The following is a 19514-nucleotide window of genomic DNA, read 5'->3' as shown; positions in this document are numbered from 1 at the left end:
CGCAGTGACAAACGCAGGATTTCTAGAGGGGGATTTCTAAATACAGTCCACAATATCCCACTCTGTGGAACAGTGGAGCAAGTGCATGAGTCTGGGGAAGCAATAAAGGAACCTAGTAATGACCCTGGACCTATAACATTGGTCTTTTTATACACTAGGCAATGTATGGAATACACATTATTAGTATTTAACACTATAGATGGTCTAGGGCATAGGTTCTTAAACTCTATAAATATCTACACAAATATAATAGAACCAGTATTGCATTTTCTAAGCACGCATTCTCCCACCTCATGGTAAGGCTCCTGTCTCTTCTTCCTGGTAGCTACTCTCTGGTCCAGTGTACTGCATGAAAACTCAGATCCACACACACAGCAAACTTGGTAGAAGAAGCTGCTACCACTGGGCATGTGCAGCAGCTCTGCTAGGTCCCTTAAAGTGCATGATGTGGTGGCCGCTCTAGTCATCGAATTATATACCATTGCTATTGTTGTCATAATTTGAGCCACATTCCAAGAGGAGGGGGGTTTCTGGGCAACCGGAACCCCCCCCCCCCCCCCCCGCGTTTGCCTATGCCCCCACGCCCTGCACCCCGCAGTACCTGTGTGTGAGTGGGCAACATGGTGCGCTGCGCTGCGGTCCCGCCAGCCACGCGGTACCTTTAGCCGTCACCTTGATTGAGGATCTATCTTCTTACACTCACCTGTCTTCTGACTTCTGTCTCTGCAAGGGGGGTGACGGTGTGCTGTGGAGTGAGCATCTAGGCGCAGCTAGCGTTCAGTACCCATCAGGAGCTAATGGTGTCCTGTCAGCCAGAAGCAGAGCCATGAAACTCTTTAGGAAGTTGGTTCCTACTTCTGCCCCCTCAGACCCACGAAGCAGGGAGACTGTTGCCAGCAGTTCTCCCTGTAAATAAAAAACCTAACATAAGTCTTTTCAGAGAAACTCAGTAGAGCTCCCCTGGAGTGCATCCAGTCTGCCTGGGCACATTTCTAAAACTGAGGTCTGGAGGAGGGGCATAGAGGGAGGAGCCAGTTCACACCCTTTGAAAGGTCTTGGAGTGCCCATGGCTCCTGCGGAGCCGTCTATGCCCCATGGCACTGAAGTGGACCCCAGCATCCTCTAGGACGTATGAGAAAATAAGAATTTACTCACCGGTAATTCTATTTCTCGTAGTCCGTAGTGGATGCTGGGTACTCCGTAAGGACCGTGGGGAATAGACGGGCTCCGCAGGAGACTGGGCACTCTAAAAGAAAGATTAGGTCCTATCTGGTGTGCACTGGCTCCTCCCTCTATGCCCCTCCTCCAGACCTCAGTTAGGGAAACTGTGCCCGGAAGAGCTGACACTACAAGGAAAGGATTTGGAATCCCGGGTAAGACTCATACCACCCACACCAATCACACCGTAAAACTCGTGATAACTATACCCAGTTAACAGTATGAATAACAACTGAGCCTCACTGAACAGATGGCTCATAACAATAACCCTTTAGTTAAGCAATAACTATATACAAGTATTGCAGACAATCCGCACTTGGGACGGGCACCCAGCATCCACTACGGACTATGAGAAATAGAATTACCGGTGAGTAAATTCTTATTTTCTCTGACGTCCTAGTGGATGCTGGGTACTCCGTAAGGACCATGGGGATTATACCAAAGCTCCCAAACGGGCGGGAGAGTGCGGATGACTCTGCAGCACCGAATGAGCAAACTCAAGGTCCTCCTCAGCCAGGGTATCAAACTTGTAGAATTTTGCAAACGTGTTTGATCCCGACCAGGTAGCAGCTCAGCAAAGTTGTAAAGCAGAGACCCCTCGGGCAGCCACCCAAGAAGAGCCCACCTTCCTCGTGGAATGGGCTTTCACTGATTTAGGATGCGGCAGTCCAGCCGTAGAATGTGCAAGTTGAATCGTGCAATAGATCCAGCGAGCAATAGTCTGCTTAGAAGCAGGAGCACCCAGCTCGTTGGGTGCATGCAGGATAAACAGAGAGTCAGTTTTTCTGACTCTAGCCGTCCTGGAAACATAGATTTTCAGGGCCCGGACTACGTCTAGCAACTTGGAAGCCTCCAAGTCCCGAGTAGCCGCAGGCACCACAATAGGTTGGTTCAAATGAAACGCTGATACCACCTTAGGGAGAAATTGGGGACGAGTCCTCAATTCTGCCCTGTCCATATGGAAGATCAGATAGGGGCTTTTACATGACAAAGCCGCCAATTCTGACACACGCCTAGCCGAAGCCAAGGCCAAAAGCATGACCACTTTCCACGTGAGATATTTTAACTCCACGGTCTGAAGTGGCTCAAACCAATGTGATTTTAGGAAATCCAACACAACGTTGAGATCCCAAGGTGCCACTGGGGGCACAAAAGGGGGCTGAATATGCAGCACACCCTTAACAAATGTCTGAACTTCACGCAGTGAAGCCAGTTCTTTCTGAAAGAAAATAGACAGGGCCGAAATCTGGACTTTAATGGATCCCAATTTTAGGCCCATAGTCACTCCTGACTGTAGGAAGTGCAGAAATCGACCCAGCTGAAATTCTTCTGTTGGGGCCTTCATAGCCTCACACCAAGCAACATATTTTCGCCATATGCGGTGATAATGTTTTGCTGTCACATCCTTCCTAGCTTTTATCAGCGTAGGAATGACTTCGACCGGAATGCCCTTTTCCATCAGGATCCGGCGTTCAACCGCCATGCCGTCAAACGCAGCCGCGGTAAGTCTTGGAACAGACAGGGCCCCTGCTGTAGCAGGTCCTGTCTGAGAGGCAGAGGCCAAGGGTCCTCTGAGATCATTTCTTGCAGTTCCGGGTACCAAGTCCTTCTTGGCCAATCTGGAACGACGAGAATAGTTCTTACTCCTCTCTTTCTTATTATCCTCAGTACCGACTGGTACACCCACGGTGTCACTAGAGCGTCCACAGCTATTGCCTGAGGGTCCCTTGACCTGGCGCAATATCTTTTTAGCTTTTTGTTGAGGCGGGACGCCATCATGTCCACCTGTGGCCTTTCCCAACTATTTACAATCAGCTGGAAGACTTCTGGATGAAGTCCCCACTCTCCCGGGTGGAGGTCGTGCCTGCTGAGGAAGTCTGCTTCCCAGTTGTCCACTCCCGGAATGAACACTGCTGACAGTGCTATCACGTGATTTTCCGCCCAACGGAGAATCCTTGTGGCTTCTGCCATCGCCATCCTGCTTCTTGTGCCGCCCTGTCGGTTTACATGGGCGACCGCCGTGATGTTGTCTGACTGAATCAGCACCGGCTGGTTTTGAAGCAGGGGTCTTGCCTGACTTAGGGCATTGTAAATGGCCCTTAGTTCCAGAATATTTATGTGTAGGGAAGCTTCCTGACTCGACCATTGTCCTTGGAAGTTTCTTCCCTGAGTGACTGCCCCCCAACCTCGGAGGCTTGCATCCGTGGTCACCAGGACCCAGTCCTGTATGCCGAATCTGCGGCCCTCGAGTAGATGAGTACTCTGCAGCCACCACAGCAGAGACACCCTGGCCCTCGGGGACAGGGTGATCAGCCGATGCATCTGAAGATGCGATCCGGACCACTTGTCTAACAGATCCCACTGAAAGATCCGTGCATAGAATCTGCCGAATGGAATTGCCTCGTAAGAAGCTACCATATTTCCCAGGACTCGCGTGCAGTGATGCACCGACACCTGTTTTGGTTTTAGGAGGTCTCTGACCAGAGATGACAACTCCTTGGCCTTCTCCTCCGGGAGAAACACCTTCTTCTGTTCTGTGTCCAGAATCATACCCAGGAACAGCAGACGCGTCGTAGGAACCAGCTGCGACTTTGGGATATTCAGAATCCAGTCGTGCTGTTGTAGTACTTCCTGAGATAGTGCTACTCCGACCAACAACTGCTCCCTGGACCTCGCCTTTATAAGGAGATCGTCCAAGTACGGGATAATTATAACTCCCTTCTTTCGAAGGAGTATCATCATTTCGGCCATTACTTTGGTAAATACCCTCGGTGCCGTGGACAGACCAAACGGCAACGTCTGGAATTGGTAATGGAAGTCCTGTACCACAAAACGGAGGTACACCTGGTGAGGTGGGTAAATGGGGACATGTAGGTAAGCATCCTTGATGTCCAGTGATACCATGTAATCCCCCTCTTCCAGGCTTGCAATAACCGCCCTGAGCGATTCCATTTTGAACTTGAACTTCCTTATATAAGTGTTCAAGGATTTCAAATTTAGAAAGGGTCTCACCGAACCGTCTGGTTTCGGTACCACAAACATTGTGGAATAGTAACCCCGTCCCTGTTGAAGGAGGGGAACTTTTATTATCACCTGCTGGAGGTACAGCTTGTGAATTGCCGCCAGTACTACCTCCCTGTCCTGGGGAGTAGCTGGCAAGGCTGATTTGAGGTAACGGCGAGGGGGAGACGTCTCGAATTCCAGCTTGTATCCCTGAGATACCACTTGTAGAACCCAGGGATCCACCCGTGAGCGAACCCACTGGTCGCTGAAATCCCGGAGATGAGCCCCCACCGCACCTGGCTCCACCAGTGGAGCCCCAGCGTCATGCGGTGGACTTAGTGGAAGCAGGGGAGGATTTTTGTTCTTGGGAACTGGCTGTATGGTGCAGCTTTTTCCCTCTACCCCTGCCTCTGGGCAGAAAGGACGCGCCTTTAACCCGCTTGCCTTTCTGGGGCCGAAAGGACTGTACCTGATAATACGGTGCTTTCTTAGGCTGTGAGGGAACCTGAGGTAAAAATGTCGACTTCCCAGCTGTTGCTGTGGAAACGAGGTCCGAGAGACCATCCCCAAACAATTCCTCACCCTTGTAAGGCAAAACCTCCATGTGCCTTTTAGAATCCGCATCACCTGTCCACTGCCGAGTCCATAATACTCTCCTGGCAGAAATGGACATTGCATTAATTCTAGATGCCAGCCGGCAAATATCCCTCTGTGCATCTCTCATATATAAGACGACGTCTTTAATATGCTCTATGGTTAGCAAAATCGTATCCCTGTGGAGGGTATCAATATTTTCCGACAGGGTATCGGACCAAGCTGCTGCAGCACTACACATCCAAGCTGAAGCAATTGCAGGTCTCAGTATAGTACCTGAGTGTGTATATACAGACTTCAGGATAGCCTCCTGCTTTCTATCCGCAGGCTCCTTTAAGGCGGCCGTATCCTGAGACGGCAGTGCCACCTTTTTTGACAAGCGTGTGAGCGCCTTATCCACTCTCTGGGATGTCTCCCAACGTAACCTGTCCTCTGGCGGGAAAGGGTACGCCATCAGTAACTTTTTAGAAATCACTAGTTTCTTATCGGGGGAAGCCCACGCTTCTTCACACACTTCATTCAACTCATCTGATGGGGGAAAAACCACTGGTTGCTTTTTCTCCCCAAACATAATACCCTTTTTAGTGGTACCTGGGTTAATGTCAGAAATGTGCAACACATTTTTCATTGCCGTAATCATGCAACGGATGGCCCTAGTGGAATGTACATTAGTCTCGTCCTCGTCGACACTGGAGTCAGACTCTGTGTCGACATCTGTGTCTGCCATCTGAGGTAGCGGGCGTTTTTGAGCCCCTGATGGCCTTTGAGACGCCTGGGCAGGCACTGGCTGAGAAGCCGGCTGTCCAACAGCTGTTATGTCATCGAACCTTTTATGCAAGGAGTTGACACTGTCGTGTAAAACCTTCCACATATCCATCCACTCTGGTGTCGACCCCGCAGGGGGTGACATCACATTTATCGGCACCTGCTCCGCCTCCACATAAGCATCCTCATCAAACATGTCGACACAGCCGTACCGACACACCGCACACACACAGGGAATGCTCTGACTGAGGACAGGACCCCACAAAGTCCTTTGGGGAGACAGAGAGAGAGTATGCCAGCACACACCACAGCGCTATATAATAAGGGATTTACACTAACACAAAATAAGATTTTACTCACCGGTAAATCTATTTCTCGTAGTCCGTAGTGGATGCTGGGACTCCGTAAGGACCATGGGGATTAGCGGCTCCGCAGGAGACTGGGCACAACTAAAGAAAGCTTTAGGACTACCTGGTGTGCACTGGCTCCTCCCACTAAGACCCTCCTCCAGACCTCAGTTAGGATACTGTGCCCGGAAGAGCTGACACAATAAGGAAGGATTTTGAATCCCGGGTAAGACTCATACCAGCCACACCAATCACACCGTATAACTCGTGATACTATACCCAGTTAACAGTATGAAATATAACTGAGCCTCTCAACAGATGGCTCAACAATAACCCTTTAGTTAGGCAATAACTATAAACAAGTATTGCAGACAATCCGCACTTGGGATGGGCGCCCAGCATCCACTACGGACTACGAGAAATAGATTTACCGGTGAGTAAAATCTTATTTTCTCTGACGTCCTAAGTGGATGCTGGGACTCCGTAAGGACCATGGGGATTATTCCAAAGCTCCCAAACGGGCGGGAGAGTGCGGATGACTCTGCAGCACCGAATGAGCAAACTCTAGGTCCTCCTCAGCCAGGGTATCAAACTTGTAGACTCTTACAAAAATGTTTTAACCCGACCAAGTAACAGCTCGGCAAAGTTGTAAAGCCGAGACCCCTCGGGCAGCCGCCCAGGAAGAGCCCACTTTTCTCGTGAAAATGGGCTTTTACAGAATTAGGGTGCGGCAGTCCAGCCGCAGAATGTGCAAGTTGAATCGTGCTACAGATCCAGCGAGCAATCGTCTGCTTAGAAGCAGGAGCACCCAGCTTGTTGGGTGCATACAGGAGAAATAGCTAGTCAGTTTTCCTGACTCCAGCTGTCCTGGAAACATATACTTTTCAGGGCCCTGACTACATCCAGTAACTTGGAATCCTCCAAGTCCCAAGTAGCCGCAGGCACCACAATAGGTTGGTTCACATTAAAAAATTATACCACCTTAGGAAGGAATTGGGAACGAGTCCTCAATTCCGCCTTATCCATATAAAATACAGATAAGGGCTTTTGTATGACAAAGCCGCCAATTCTGATACACGCCTGGCCGACGCCAAGGCCCACAGAATGACCACTTTCCACGTGAGGTATTATAGCTCCACGGATTTAAGTGTCTCAACCCAATGCGACTTCAGGAAATCCAACACCACGTTGAGATCCCACGGTGCCACTGGAGGCACAAACGGGGGCTGACTATGCAGCACTCCCTTAACAAAAGTCTGAACTTCAGGCAGTGAAGCCAGTTAAATTTTGGAAGAAAATCGATAGAGCCGAAATCTGGACCTTAATGGAACCCAATTTTAGGCCCATAGTCACCTCTGACTGTAGGAAGTGCAGAAATCGACCTAGCTGAAATTTCTCCTTTGGGGCCTTCCTGGCCTCACAGTACGCAACATATTTCCGCCATATGCGGTGATAATGGTTTGCGTTCACTTCTTTCCTAGCTTCAAATAGCGTAGGGATAACTTCCTCCGGAATTCCCTTTTCCTTCAGGATCTGGCGTTCAACCGCCATGCCGTCAACGCAGCCGCGGTACGTCTTGGAACAGACAGGCCCCCTGCTGCAGCAGGTCCTGTCTGAGCGGCAGAGGCCATGGGTCCTCTGAGATCATTTCTTGGAGTTCTGGTTACCAAGCTCTTCTTGGCCAACCCGGAACAATGAGTATAGTTCTTACTCCTCTCCTTCTTATTATTCTCATTACCCTGGGTAAGAGAGGCAGAGAAGGGAACACATACACCGACTGGTACCCCCACGGTGTTACCAGAGCGTCCACAGCTATCGCCTGAGGGTCCTTGACCTGGCGCAATATCTTTGTAACTTTTAGTTGAGGCGGGACGCCATCATGTCCACCTGTGGCCTTTCCCAACGGTGTACAATCATTTGGAAGACTTCTGGATGAAGTCCCCACTCTCCCGGGTGGAGGTTTCTTAGTTGTCCACTCCGGAAATGAACACTGCTGACAGTGCTAACACATGATTTTCCGCCCATCGGAGAATCCTTGTGGCTTCTGCCATCGCCATCCTGCTTCTTGTGCCGCCCTGTCGGTTTACATGAGCGACCGCCGTGATGTTGTCTGACTGGATCAGCACCGGCCGGTGTTGAAGCAGGGGTCTAGCCTGACTTAGGGCATTGTAAATGGCCCTCAGTTCCAGAATATTTATGTGTAGGGAAGTCTCCTGACTTTTCCATAGCCTTGGAAGTTCCTTCCCTGTGTGACTGCCCCCCAGCCTCGAAGGCTGGCATTCGTGGTCACCAGGACCCAGTCCTGTATGCCGAATCTGCGGCCCCCTAGAAGATGAGCACTCTGCAGCCACCACAACAGCGACACCCTGACCCTTGGAGACAGGGTTATCCGCCGATGCATCTGAAGACCACTTGTCCAACAGATCCCACTGGAAAATCCTTGCATGGGACCTGGCGAATGGAATTTCTTCGTAAGAAGCTACCATCTTTCCCAGGGCTCGCGTGCATTGATGCACCGACACCTGTATACGTATTAGGAGGTCTCTGTCTAGAGACAACAACTCCTTGGACTTCTCCTCCGGGAGAAACCCTTTTTATCCTGTTCTGTGTCCAGAACCATACCCAGGAACAGTAGACGCGTCGTAGGAACCAGCTGCGACTTTGGAATATTCAGAATCCAGCCGTGCTGTTGTAGCACTTCCCGAGATAGTGCTACTCCGACGAACAACTGCTCCCTGGACCTCGCCTTTATAAGGAGATCGTCCAAGTACGGGATAATTATTTCGGCCATTACCTTGGTAAATACCTCGGTGCCGGGGACAGACCAACGGCAACGTCTGGAATTGGTAATGACAATCCTGTACCACAATATTGAGGTACTCCTGGTGAAGAGGGTAAATAGGGAAGGTAATCATCCTTGATGTCCAGTGATACCATGAAATTCTCCAGGCTTGCAATAATCGCCCTGAGCGATTCCATTTTGAACTTGAACCTTCGTATATAAAAGTGTTCAAGGCTTTCAATTTTAGAATGGGTCTCACCGAACCGTCTGGTTTCGGTACCACAACATTTTGGAATAGTAACCCCGGCCTTGTTGAAGGAGGGGTACCTTGCTTTCACCTGCTGGAAGTACAGCTTGTGAATTGCCGCCAGTACTACCTTTCTCCGAGGGCAGCCGGCAAGGCTGATGTGAGGTAACGGCGAGGGGGAGTCGCCTCGAACTCCAGCCTGTATCCCTGTGATACTATTTGCAGAACCTAGAGATCCACCTGTGGGCAAGCCCACTGGTCCCTGAAGTTCCCGAGACGCGCCCCTACCGCACCTGTCTCCACCTGTGGAGCCCCAGCGTCATGCGGTGGACTCAGAGGAAGCGGGGGAAGATTTTTGATCCTGGGAACTGGCTGCTGGTGCAGCTTTTTTCCTTCTTCCCTTGTCTCTGTGCAGAAAGGAAGCGCCTTTGACCCGCTTGCTTTTCTGAAGCCGAAAGGACTGTACCTGAAAATACGGTGCTTTCTTAGGCTGTGAGGAAACCTGAGGTAAAAAAAATTCTTCCCAGCTGTTGCTGTGGATACGAGGTCCCAGAGACCATCCCCAAACAATTCCTCACCCTTATAAGGCAGAATCTCCATGTGCCTTTTACAGGCAGCATCACCTGTCCACTGCCGGGTTTCTAATACCCTCCTGGCAGAATGGACATTGCATTAATTCTGGATGCCAGCCGGCAAATATCCCTCTGTGCATCTTTTATATATAAGACAACATCTTAAATATGCGCAATGTTAGCAAAATATTATCCCTGTCTTAGCGTATTAATATTATCTGACAGGGTATCAGACCACACTGCAGCAGCCCTATTTATGCTGAGGCAATTGCAGGTCTCAGTATATAACCTGAGTGTGTAAATACAGACTTCAGGATCGCCTCCTGCTTTTTATCAGCAGGTTCCTTCAAGGTGGCCGTATCCTAAGACGGCAGTGCCACCTTTTGACAAACGTGTGAGCGCCTTATCCACCCTAAGGGATATCTCCCAACGTGACCTATCCTCTGGCGGGAAAGGGTACGCCATCAGTAACTTTTTAGAAATTACCAGTTTCTTATCGGGGGAAACCACGCTTCTTTACACACTTCATTCATTCATCTGATGGGGGAACAAAACACTGGCTGCTTTTTCTCCCCCCAAAAAAAAAACCCTTTTATGTGGTACTTGGGTTCATGTCAGAAAATGCGTAACACATTTTTCATTGCCGAGATCATGTAACGGATGTTCCTAGTGGATTGTGTATATGTCTCAACCTCGTCGCCACTGGAGTCAGACTCCGTGTCGACATCTGTGTCTGCCATCTGAGGTAACGGGCGTTTTTTGAGCCCCTGATGGCCTTTGAGACGCCTGGGCAGGCGCGGGCTGAGAAGCCGGCTGTCCCACAGCTGTTACGTCATCCAGCCTTTTATGTAAGGAGTTGACACTGTCGGTTAATACCTTCCATCCACTCTGGTGTCGGCCCCACAGGGGGCGACATCCCATTTATCGCCCTCTGCTCCGCCTCCACGTAACCTTCCTCATCCAACATGTCGACACAGCCGTACCGACACACCACATACACACAGGGAATGCTCTGACTGAGGACAGGACCCCACAAAGTCCTTTGGGGAGACAGAGAGAGAGTATGCCAGCACACACCAGAGCGCTATATAATGCAGGGATTAACACTATAACTGAGTGATTTTTCCCCAAATAGCTGCTTGTATACATATATTGCGCCTAAATTTAGTGCCCCCCCTCTCTTTTTAACCCTTTGAGCCTGAAAACTACAGGGGAGAGCCTGGGGAGCTGTCTTCCAGCTGCACTGTGAAGAGAAAATGGCGCCAGTGTGCTGAGGGAGAAGCCCCGCCCCTTTTTCAACTGACTTTCTCCCGCTTTTTCTGGAATACTGGCAGGGGTAATTTTACATCTATATAGCCTCTAGGACTATATATGATGTAGATTTGCCAGCCAAGGTGTCATATATTGCCCTCAGGGCGCCCCCCCCAGCGCCCTGCACCCATCAGTGACCGGAGTGTGAGGTGTACATGAGGAGCAATGGCGCACAGCTGCAGTGCTGTGCGCTACCTTGGTGAAGACCGAAGTCTTCTGCCGCCGATTTTCCGGACTCTTCATGCTTCTGGCTCTGTAAGGGGGACGGCGGCGCGGCTCCGGGAACGAACACCAAGGTCGGGTCCTGCGGTCGATCCCTCTGGAGCTAATGGTGTCCAGTAGCCTAAGAAGCCCAAACTACCACCTGTTAGGTAGGTTCGCTTCTTCTCCCCTTAGTCCCTCGCTGCAGTGAGTCTGTTGCCAGCAGATCTCACTGTAAAATAAAAAACCTAAATATACTTTCTTTCTAGGAGCTCAGGAGAGCCCCTAGTGTGCATCCAGCTCAGCCGGGCACAAGAATCTAACTGAGGTCTGGAGGAGGGTCTTAGTGGGAGGAGCCAGTGCACACCAGGTAGTCCTAAAGCTTTCTTTAGTTGTGCCCAGTCTCCTGCGGAGCCGCTAATCCCCATGGTCCTTACGGAGTCCCAGCATCCACTTAGGACGTCAGAGAAAGTGATTTTTCCCTATAGCTGCTTTACATATACAGTTTGCGCCTAAATTTAGTGCCCCCCCTCTCTTTTTTACCCTTTGAGCCTGGAAACTGCAGGGGAGAGCCTGGGTAGCGGTCTTCCAGCGGAGCTGTGAAGAGGAAATGGCGCTAGTGTGCTGAGGGAGATAGCCCCGCCCCCTTCTCGGCGGACTTCTCCCGCTCTTATATTAATATTATGGCAGGGGATTTTTGCCCATATATAGTTGTTTAGACTATATTATGTGCTGTTTGCCAATGTAAGGTACTCTAATTGCAGCCCAGGGCGCCCCCCCCCCCAGCTCCCTGCACCCATCAGTGACCGGAGTATGTGGTGTGCATAGGGAGCAATGGCGCACAGCTGCAGTGCTGTGCGCTACCTTAATGAAGACCGGAGTCTTCAGCTGCCGATTTCCAGGATGATCTTCTTGCTTCTGGCTCTGCAAAAGGGAACGGCGGCACGGCTCCGGGACCGGACGACCGAGGCTGGGCCTGTGTTCGATCCCTCTGGAGCTAATGGTGTCCAGTAGCCTAGAAGCCCAAGCTAGCTGTAAGCAGGTAGGTTCGCTTCTCTCCCCTAAGTCCCTCGTAGCAGTGAGTCTGTTGCCAGCAGATCTCACTGAAAATAAAAAACCTAACAAATACTTTCTTTACTAGAAGCTCAGGAGAGCCCCTAGTGTGCAACCAGCTCGAGCCGGGCACAGATTCTAACTGAGGTCTGGAGGAGGGGCATAGAGGGAGGAGCCAGTGCACACCAGATAGGACCTAATCTTTCTTTTAGAGTGCCCAGTCTCCTGCGGAGCCCGTCTATTCCCCATGGTCCTTACGGAGTACCCAGCATCCACTAGGACGTATGAGAAATATATAATATAAATATCCAATCACAAACTGGACCCCGGCACTCCGGTCTGACGTAACTACTGCTCCGGTGCCTTCCCTTCAGGGCTTTCCACCTCTGTTAACATGTATTTCCTTGGGGAGGGCGGCACTCAAAGACTTGGCAAACGATATAGGTGAAAAAAAAACCGCAGGGCAACCTTTAGTGTGACGTTTCGGGGACTAACCCCTTCCTCAGACGAGTCCCCGAAACGTCACATTAAAGGTTGCCCTGCGGGGTTTTTTTCACCTATATCGTTTGCCAAGTCTTTGAGTGCCGCCCTCCCCAAGGAAATACATAATATAAATATCCAAAAGATAAATATGGCACTATAACTGGAAACTACTGAGGAGGAAAGGGATCTAGGAGTCACTATTTCAGGTGACTTAAAGGCAGGTAAGCAATGCAACAAAGCAATTAGGAAGGCTAGTCAGATGCTTGGCTGCACTGGGAGAGGAATCAGAAACAGAAAGAAGTAATAATGCCAATGTATAGGTCATTGGTAAGGCCTCATCTAGAATACTGTGTTCAATTCTGGAGTCCATATCTTCAAAAGGATATTAATACATTAGGGACTGCACAAAGAAGGGCAACTAAAATGGCGCATGGCCTACATCACAAAACATACCCCGAAAATAAGAATTTACTTACCGATAATTCTATTTCTCGGAGTCCGTAGTGGATGCTGGGGTTCCTGAAAGGACCATGGGGAATAGCGGCTCCGCAGGAGACAGGGCACAAAAAGTAAAGCTTTACGATCAGGTGGTGTGTACTGGCTCCTCCCCCTATGACCCTCCTCCAAGCCTCAGTTAGGTACTGTGCCCGGACGAGCGTACACAATAAGGAAGGATTTATGAATCCCGGGTAAGACTCATACCAGCCACACCAATCACACCGTACAACCTGTGATCTAAACCCAGTTAACAGTATGATAACAGCGGAGCCTCTGAAAAGATGGCTCACAACAATAATAACCCGATTTTTGTAACTATGTACAAGTAATGCAGATAATCCGCACTTGGGATGGGCGCCCAGCATCCACTACGGACTCCGAGAAATAGAATTATCGGTAAGTAAATTCTTATTTTCTCTATCGTCCTAGTGGATGCTGGGGTTCCTGAAAGGACCATGGGGATTATACCAAAGCTCCCAAACGGGCGGGAGAGTGCGGATGACTCTGCAGCACCGAATGAGAGAACTCCAGGTCCTCCTTAGCCAGGGTATCAAATTTGTAGAATTTTACAAACGTGTTCTCCCCCGACCACGTAGCCGCTCGGCAGAGTTGTAATGCCGAGACCCCTCGGGCAGCCGCCCAAGAAGAACCCACCTTCCTTGTGGAGTGGGCTTTTACCGATTTTGGCTGTGGCAGGCCTGCCACAGAATGTGCAAGCTGAATCGTACTACAAATCCAGCGAGCAATAGTCTGCTTAGACGCAGGAGCGCCCAACTTGTTGGGAGCATATAGTATAAACAGCGAGTCAGATTTCCTGACTCCAGCTGTCCTTGAAATGTATATTTTTAAAGCTCTGACAACGTCCAACAACTTGGAGTCCTCCAAGTCGCTTGTAGCCGCAGGCACTACAATAGGTTGGTTCAGATGAAATGCTGACACCACCTTAGGGAGAAAATGCGGACGAGTCCGCAGTTCTGCCCTGTCCGAATGGAAAATCAGATATGGGCTTTTGTAAGATAAAGCTGCCAGTTCTGACACTCTCCTGGCCGAAGCCAGGGCTAGTAGCATGGTCACTTTCCATGTGAGATATTTCAAATCCACAGTTTTTAGTGGTTCAAACCAATGAGATTTGAGAAAGTCCAAAACAACATTGAGATCCCACGGTGCCACTGGAGGCACCACAGGGGGCTGTATATGCAGCACTCCCTTAACAAAAGTCTGGACTTCAGGAACTGAAGCCAATTCTTTTTGGAAGAAAATCGACAGGGCCGAAATTTGAACCTTAATAGATCCCAATTTGAGACCCATAGACAATCCTGATTGCAGGAAATGTAGGAATCGACCCAGTTGAAATTCCTCCGTCGGAGCACTCCGATCCTCGCACCACGCAACATATTTTCGCCAAATGCGGTGATAATGTTGCGCGGTTACTTCCTTCCTTGCTTTAATCAAAGTAGGAATGACTTCTTCCGGCATGCCTTTTTCCTTTAGGATCCGGCGTTCAACCGCCATGCCGTCAAACGCAGCCGCGGTAAGTCTTGAAACAGACAGGGACCCTGCTGAAGCAAGTCCCTTCTCAGAGGTAGAGGCCACGGATCTTCCGTGATCATCTCTTGAAGTTCCGGGTACCAAGTCCTTCTTGGCCAATCCGGAACCACTAGTATCGTTCTTACGCCTCTTTGCCGTATAATTCTCAATACTTTTGGTATGAGAGGCAGAGGAGGAAACACATACACCGACTGGTACACCCAAGGCGTTACCAGCGCGTCCACAGCTATTGCCTGCGGATCTCTTGACCTGGCGCAATACCTGTCCAGTTTTTTGTTGAGGCGAGACGCCATCATGTCCACCATTGGTCTTTCCCAACGGGTTACCAGCATGTGGAAAACTTCTGGATGAAGTCCCCACTCTCCCGGGTGAAGGTCGTGTCTGCTGAGGAAGTCTGCTTCCCAGTTGTCCACTCCCGGGATGAACACTGCTGACAGTGCTATCACATGATTCTCTGCCCAGCGAAGAATCCTTGCAGCTTCTGCCATTGCACTCCTGCTTCTTGTGCCGCCCTGTCTGTTCACATGGGCGACTGCCGTGATGTTGTCCGACTGGATCAACACCGGTTTTCCTTGAAGCAGAGGTTCTGCCTGGCTTAGAGCATTGTAGATTGCTCTTAGTTCCAGAATGTTTATGTGAAGAGACGTTTCCAGGCTCGACCACACGCCCTGGAAGTTTCTTCCTTGTGTGACTGCTCCCCAGCCTCTCAGGCTGGCGTCCGTGGTCACCAGGATCCAATCCTGTATGCCGAATCTGCGGCCCTCCAATAGATGAGCACTCTGCAACCACCACAGAAGAGATACCCTTGTCCTTGGAGACAGGGTTATCCGCTGGTGCATCTGAAGATGCGACCCTGACCATTTGTCCAACAGATCCCTCTGGAAAATTCTTGCGTGGAATCTGCCGAATGGAATTGCTTCGTAAGAAGCCACCATTTTTCCCAGGACTCTTGTGCATTGATGTACAGACACCTTTCCTGGTTTTAGGAGGTTCCTGACAAGCTCGGATAACTCCTTGGCTTTTTCCTCCGGGAGAAAAACCTTTTTCTGAACCGTGTCCAGAATCATCCCTAGGAACAGCAGACGTGTTGTCGGAATTAACTGGGATTTTGGAATATTCAGAATCCACCCGTGCTGTTTTAGCACTTCTTGAGACAGTGCTAATCCCATCTCTAGCTGTTCTCTGGACCTTGCCCTTATTAGGAGATCGTCCAAGTATGGGATAATTAATACGCCTTTTCTTCGAAGAAGAATCATCATCTCGGCCATTACCTTGGTAAAGACCCGAGGTGCCGTGGACAATCCGAACGGCAGCGTCTGAAACTGATAGTGACAGTTCTGTACGACGAACCTGAGGTACCCCTGGTGTGAGGGGTAAATTGGAACGTGGAGATACGCATCCTTGATGTCCAAGGATACCATAAAGTCCCCTTCTTCCAGGTTCGCTATCACTGCTCTGAGTGACTCCATCTTGAACTTGAACTTCTTTATGTACAGGTTCAAGGATTTCAGATTTAGAATAGGTCTTACCGAGCCATCCGGCTTCGGTACCACAAATAGAGTGGAATAATACCCCTTTCCTTGTTGTAAAAGGGGTACCTTGACTATCACCTGCTGAGAGTACAGCTTGTGAATGGCTTCCAAGACCGTCACCCTGTCGGAGGGGGACGTTGGTAAAGCAGACTTCAGGAAACGGCGAGGTGGATCCGTCTCTAGTTCCAACCTGTACCCCTGAGATATTATCTGCAGGATCCAGGGATCTACCTGCGAGTGAGCCCACTGCGCGCTGAAATTCTTGAGACGACCCCCCACCGCCCCCGAGTCCGCTTGAGAAGCCCCAGCGTCATGCTGAGGCTTTTGTAGAAGCGGGGGAGGGCTTCTGTTCCTGGGAAGGAGCTGCCTGTTGCTGTCTCTTCCCCCTTCCTCTGCCTCGTGGCAGATATGAATATCCCTTTGCTCTCTTGTTTTTAAAGGAACGAAAGGGCTGCGGTTGAAAAGTCGGTGTCTTTTTCTGTTGGGGAGTGACTTGAGGTAAAAAGGTGGATTTCCCGGCTGTAGCCGTGGCCACCAAATCCGATAGACCGACACCAAATAACTCCTCCCCTTTATACGGCAAAACTTCCATATGCCGTTTTGAGTCCGCATCGCCTGACCACTGTCGCGTCCATAAACTTCTTCTGGCCGAAATGGACATAGCACTTACCCGTGATGCCAGTGTGCAGATATCCCTCTGTGCATCACGCATATAAAGAAATGCATCCTTTATTTGCTCTAAAGACAGTAAAACATTGTCCCTATCCAGGGTATCAATATTTTCAATCAGGGACTCTGACCAAGCTACCCCAGCACTGCACATCCAGGCTGTCGCTATAGCTGGTCGTAGTATAACACCTGTATGTGTGTATATACTTTTTTGGATATTTTCCATCCTCCTATCTGCTGGATCTTTAAGTGCGGCCGTCTCAGGAGAGGGTAACGCCACTTGTTTTGATAAGCGTGTGAGCGCCTTGTCCACCCTAGGAGGTGTTTCCCAGCGCGCCCTAACCTCTGGCGGGAAAGGGTATAAAGCCAATAACTTCTTTGAAATTAGCATTTTTTTATCGGGGGCAACCCACGCTTCATCACACACCTCATTTAATTCATCTGATTCAGGAAAAACTATAGGTAGTTTTTTCACACCCCACATGATACCCTGTTTTGTGGTACCTGTAGTATCAGCAATATGTAACGCCTCCTTCATTGCCAAAATCATATAACGTGTGGCCCTACTAGAAAATACGGTTGATTCGTCACCGTCGCCACTGGAATCAGTGCCTGTGTCTGGGTCTGTGTCGACCGACTGAGGCAAAGGGCGTTTTACAGCCCCTGACGGTGTTTGAGGCGCCTGGACAGGCACTAATTGATTGTCCGGCCGTCTCATGTCGTCAAACGACTGCTTTAGCGTGTTGACACTATCCCGTAATTCCATAAATAAAGGCATCCATTCTGGTGTCGACCCCCTAGGAGGTGACATCCCCATATTTGGCAAGTGCTCCGCCTCCACACCAATATCGTCCTCATACATGTCGACACACACGTACCGACACACAGCAGACACACAGGGAATGCTCTTAACGAAGACAGGACCCCACTAGCCCTTTGGGGAGACAGAGGGAGAGTTTGCCAGCACACACCAAAAGCGCTATATATGACAGGGATAGCCTTATAATAAGTGCTCCCTGTATAGCTGCTTTAATAATACAGGTTGAGTATCCCATATCCAAATATTCCGAAATACGGAATATTCCGAAATACGGACTTTTTTGGGTGAGAGTGAGATAGTGAAACCTTTGTTTTCTGATGGCTCAATGTACACAAACTTTGTTTAATACACAAAGTTATTAAAAATATTGTATTAAATGACCTTCAGGCTGTGTGCCTAAGGTGTAAATGAAACAAATGAATTGTGTGAATGTAGACACACTTTGTTTAATGCACAAAGTTATAAAAAATATTGTCTAAAATGACCTTCAGGCTGTGTGTATAAGGTGTATAAGAAACATAAATGCATTCTGTGCTTAGATTTAAGTCCCATCACCATATCTCATTATGGGATGCAGTTATTCCAAAATACGGAAAAATCCGATATCCAAAATACCTCTGGTCCCAAGCATTTTGGATAAGGGATACTCAACCTGTATAGTTTTGCCACAATTTTGCCCCCCCTCTCTTGTTTTACCCTGTTTCTGTAGTGCAGTGCAGGGGAGAGCCTGGGAGCCTTCCTGACCAGCGGAGCTGTGTGAGGAAAATGGCGCTGTGTGCTGAGGAGATAGGCCCCGCCCCTTTTTCGGCGGGCTCGTCTCCCGCTCTTTAGTGGATTCTGGCAGGGGTTAAATATCTCCATATAGCCCCCGGAGGCTATATGTGAGGTATTTTTAGCCAAAAAAGGTTTTCATTTGCCTCCCAGGGCGCCCCCCTCCCAGCGCCCTGCACCCTCAGTGACTGCCGTGTGAAGTGTGCTGAGAGGAAAATGGCGCACAGCTGCAGTGCTGTGCGCTACCTTAAGAAGACTGAGGAGTCTTCTGCCGCCGATTCTGGACCTCTTCTCATTTCAGCATCTGCAAGGGGGCCGGCGGCGAGGCTCCGGTGACCATCCAGGCTGTACCTGTGATCGTCCCTCTGGAGCTAATGTCCAGTAGCCAAGAAGCCAATCCATCCTGCACGCAGGTGAGTTCACTTCTTCTCCCCTAAGTCCCTCGTTGCAGTGATCCTGTTGCCAGCAGGACTCACTGTAAAATAAAAAACCTAAGCTAAACTTTTCTAAGCAGCTCTTTAGGAGAGCCACCTAGATTGCACCCTTCTCGGCCGGGCACAAAAATCTAACTGAGGCTTGGAGGAGGGTCATAGGGGGAGGAGCCAGTACACACCACCTGATCGTAAAGCTTTACTTTTTGTGCCCTGTCTCCTGCGGAGCCGCTATTCCCCATGGTCCTTTCAGGAACCCCAGCATCCACTAGGACGATAGAGAAAGAAGTAATAATGCCAATGTATAGGTCATTGGTAAGGCCTCATCTAGAATACTGTGTTCAATTCTGGAGTCCATATCTTCAAAAGGATATTAATACATTAGGGACTGCACAAAGAAGGGCAACTAAAATGGCGCATGGCCTACATCACAAAACATACCCAGAAAGACTAAAAAATCTCAATATGTATAGTTTGGAGCAAAGAAGGGAAAGGGGGAACATGATATAAACTTTCAAATATATCAAGGGTTTTAACAAAGTCCAGGAAGGAAACAGTCTCCAAATGAAGAGAAGCAATAGGACACAAGGACATGCACTGAGACTGGAGGGTTCAGGGGAAATTTGAGGAAAAAATTACTTTACAGAAAGGTTAGTGAACAAATGGAAT

This window comes from Pseudophryne corroboree, chromosome 3 (assembly GCF_028390025.1).
Source record: "Pseudophryne corroboree isolate aPseCor3 chromosome 3, aPseCor3.hap2, whole genome shotgun sequence".
NCBI classification, from domain to species: domain Eukaryota; kingdom Metazoa; phylum Chordata; class Amphibia; order Anura; family Myobatrachidae; genus Pseudophryne; species Pseudophryne corroboree.
The sequence above is the reverse complement of the archived record's forward strand: the minus strand, read 5'-3'. Positions refer to the sequence as shown.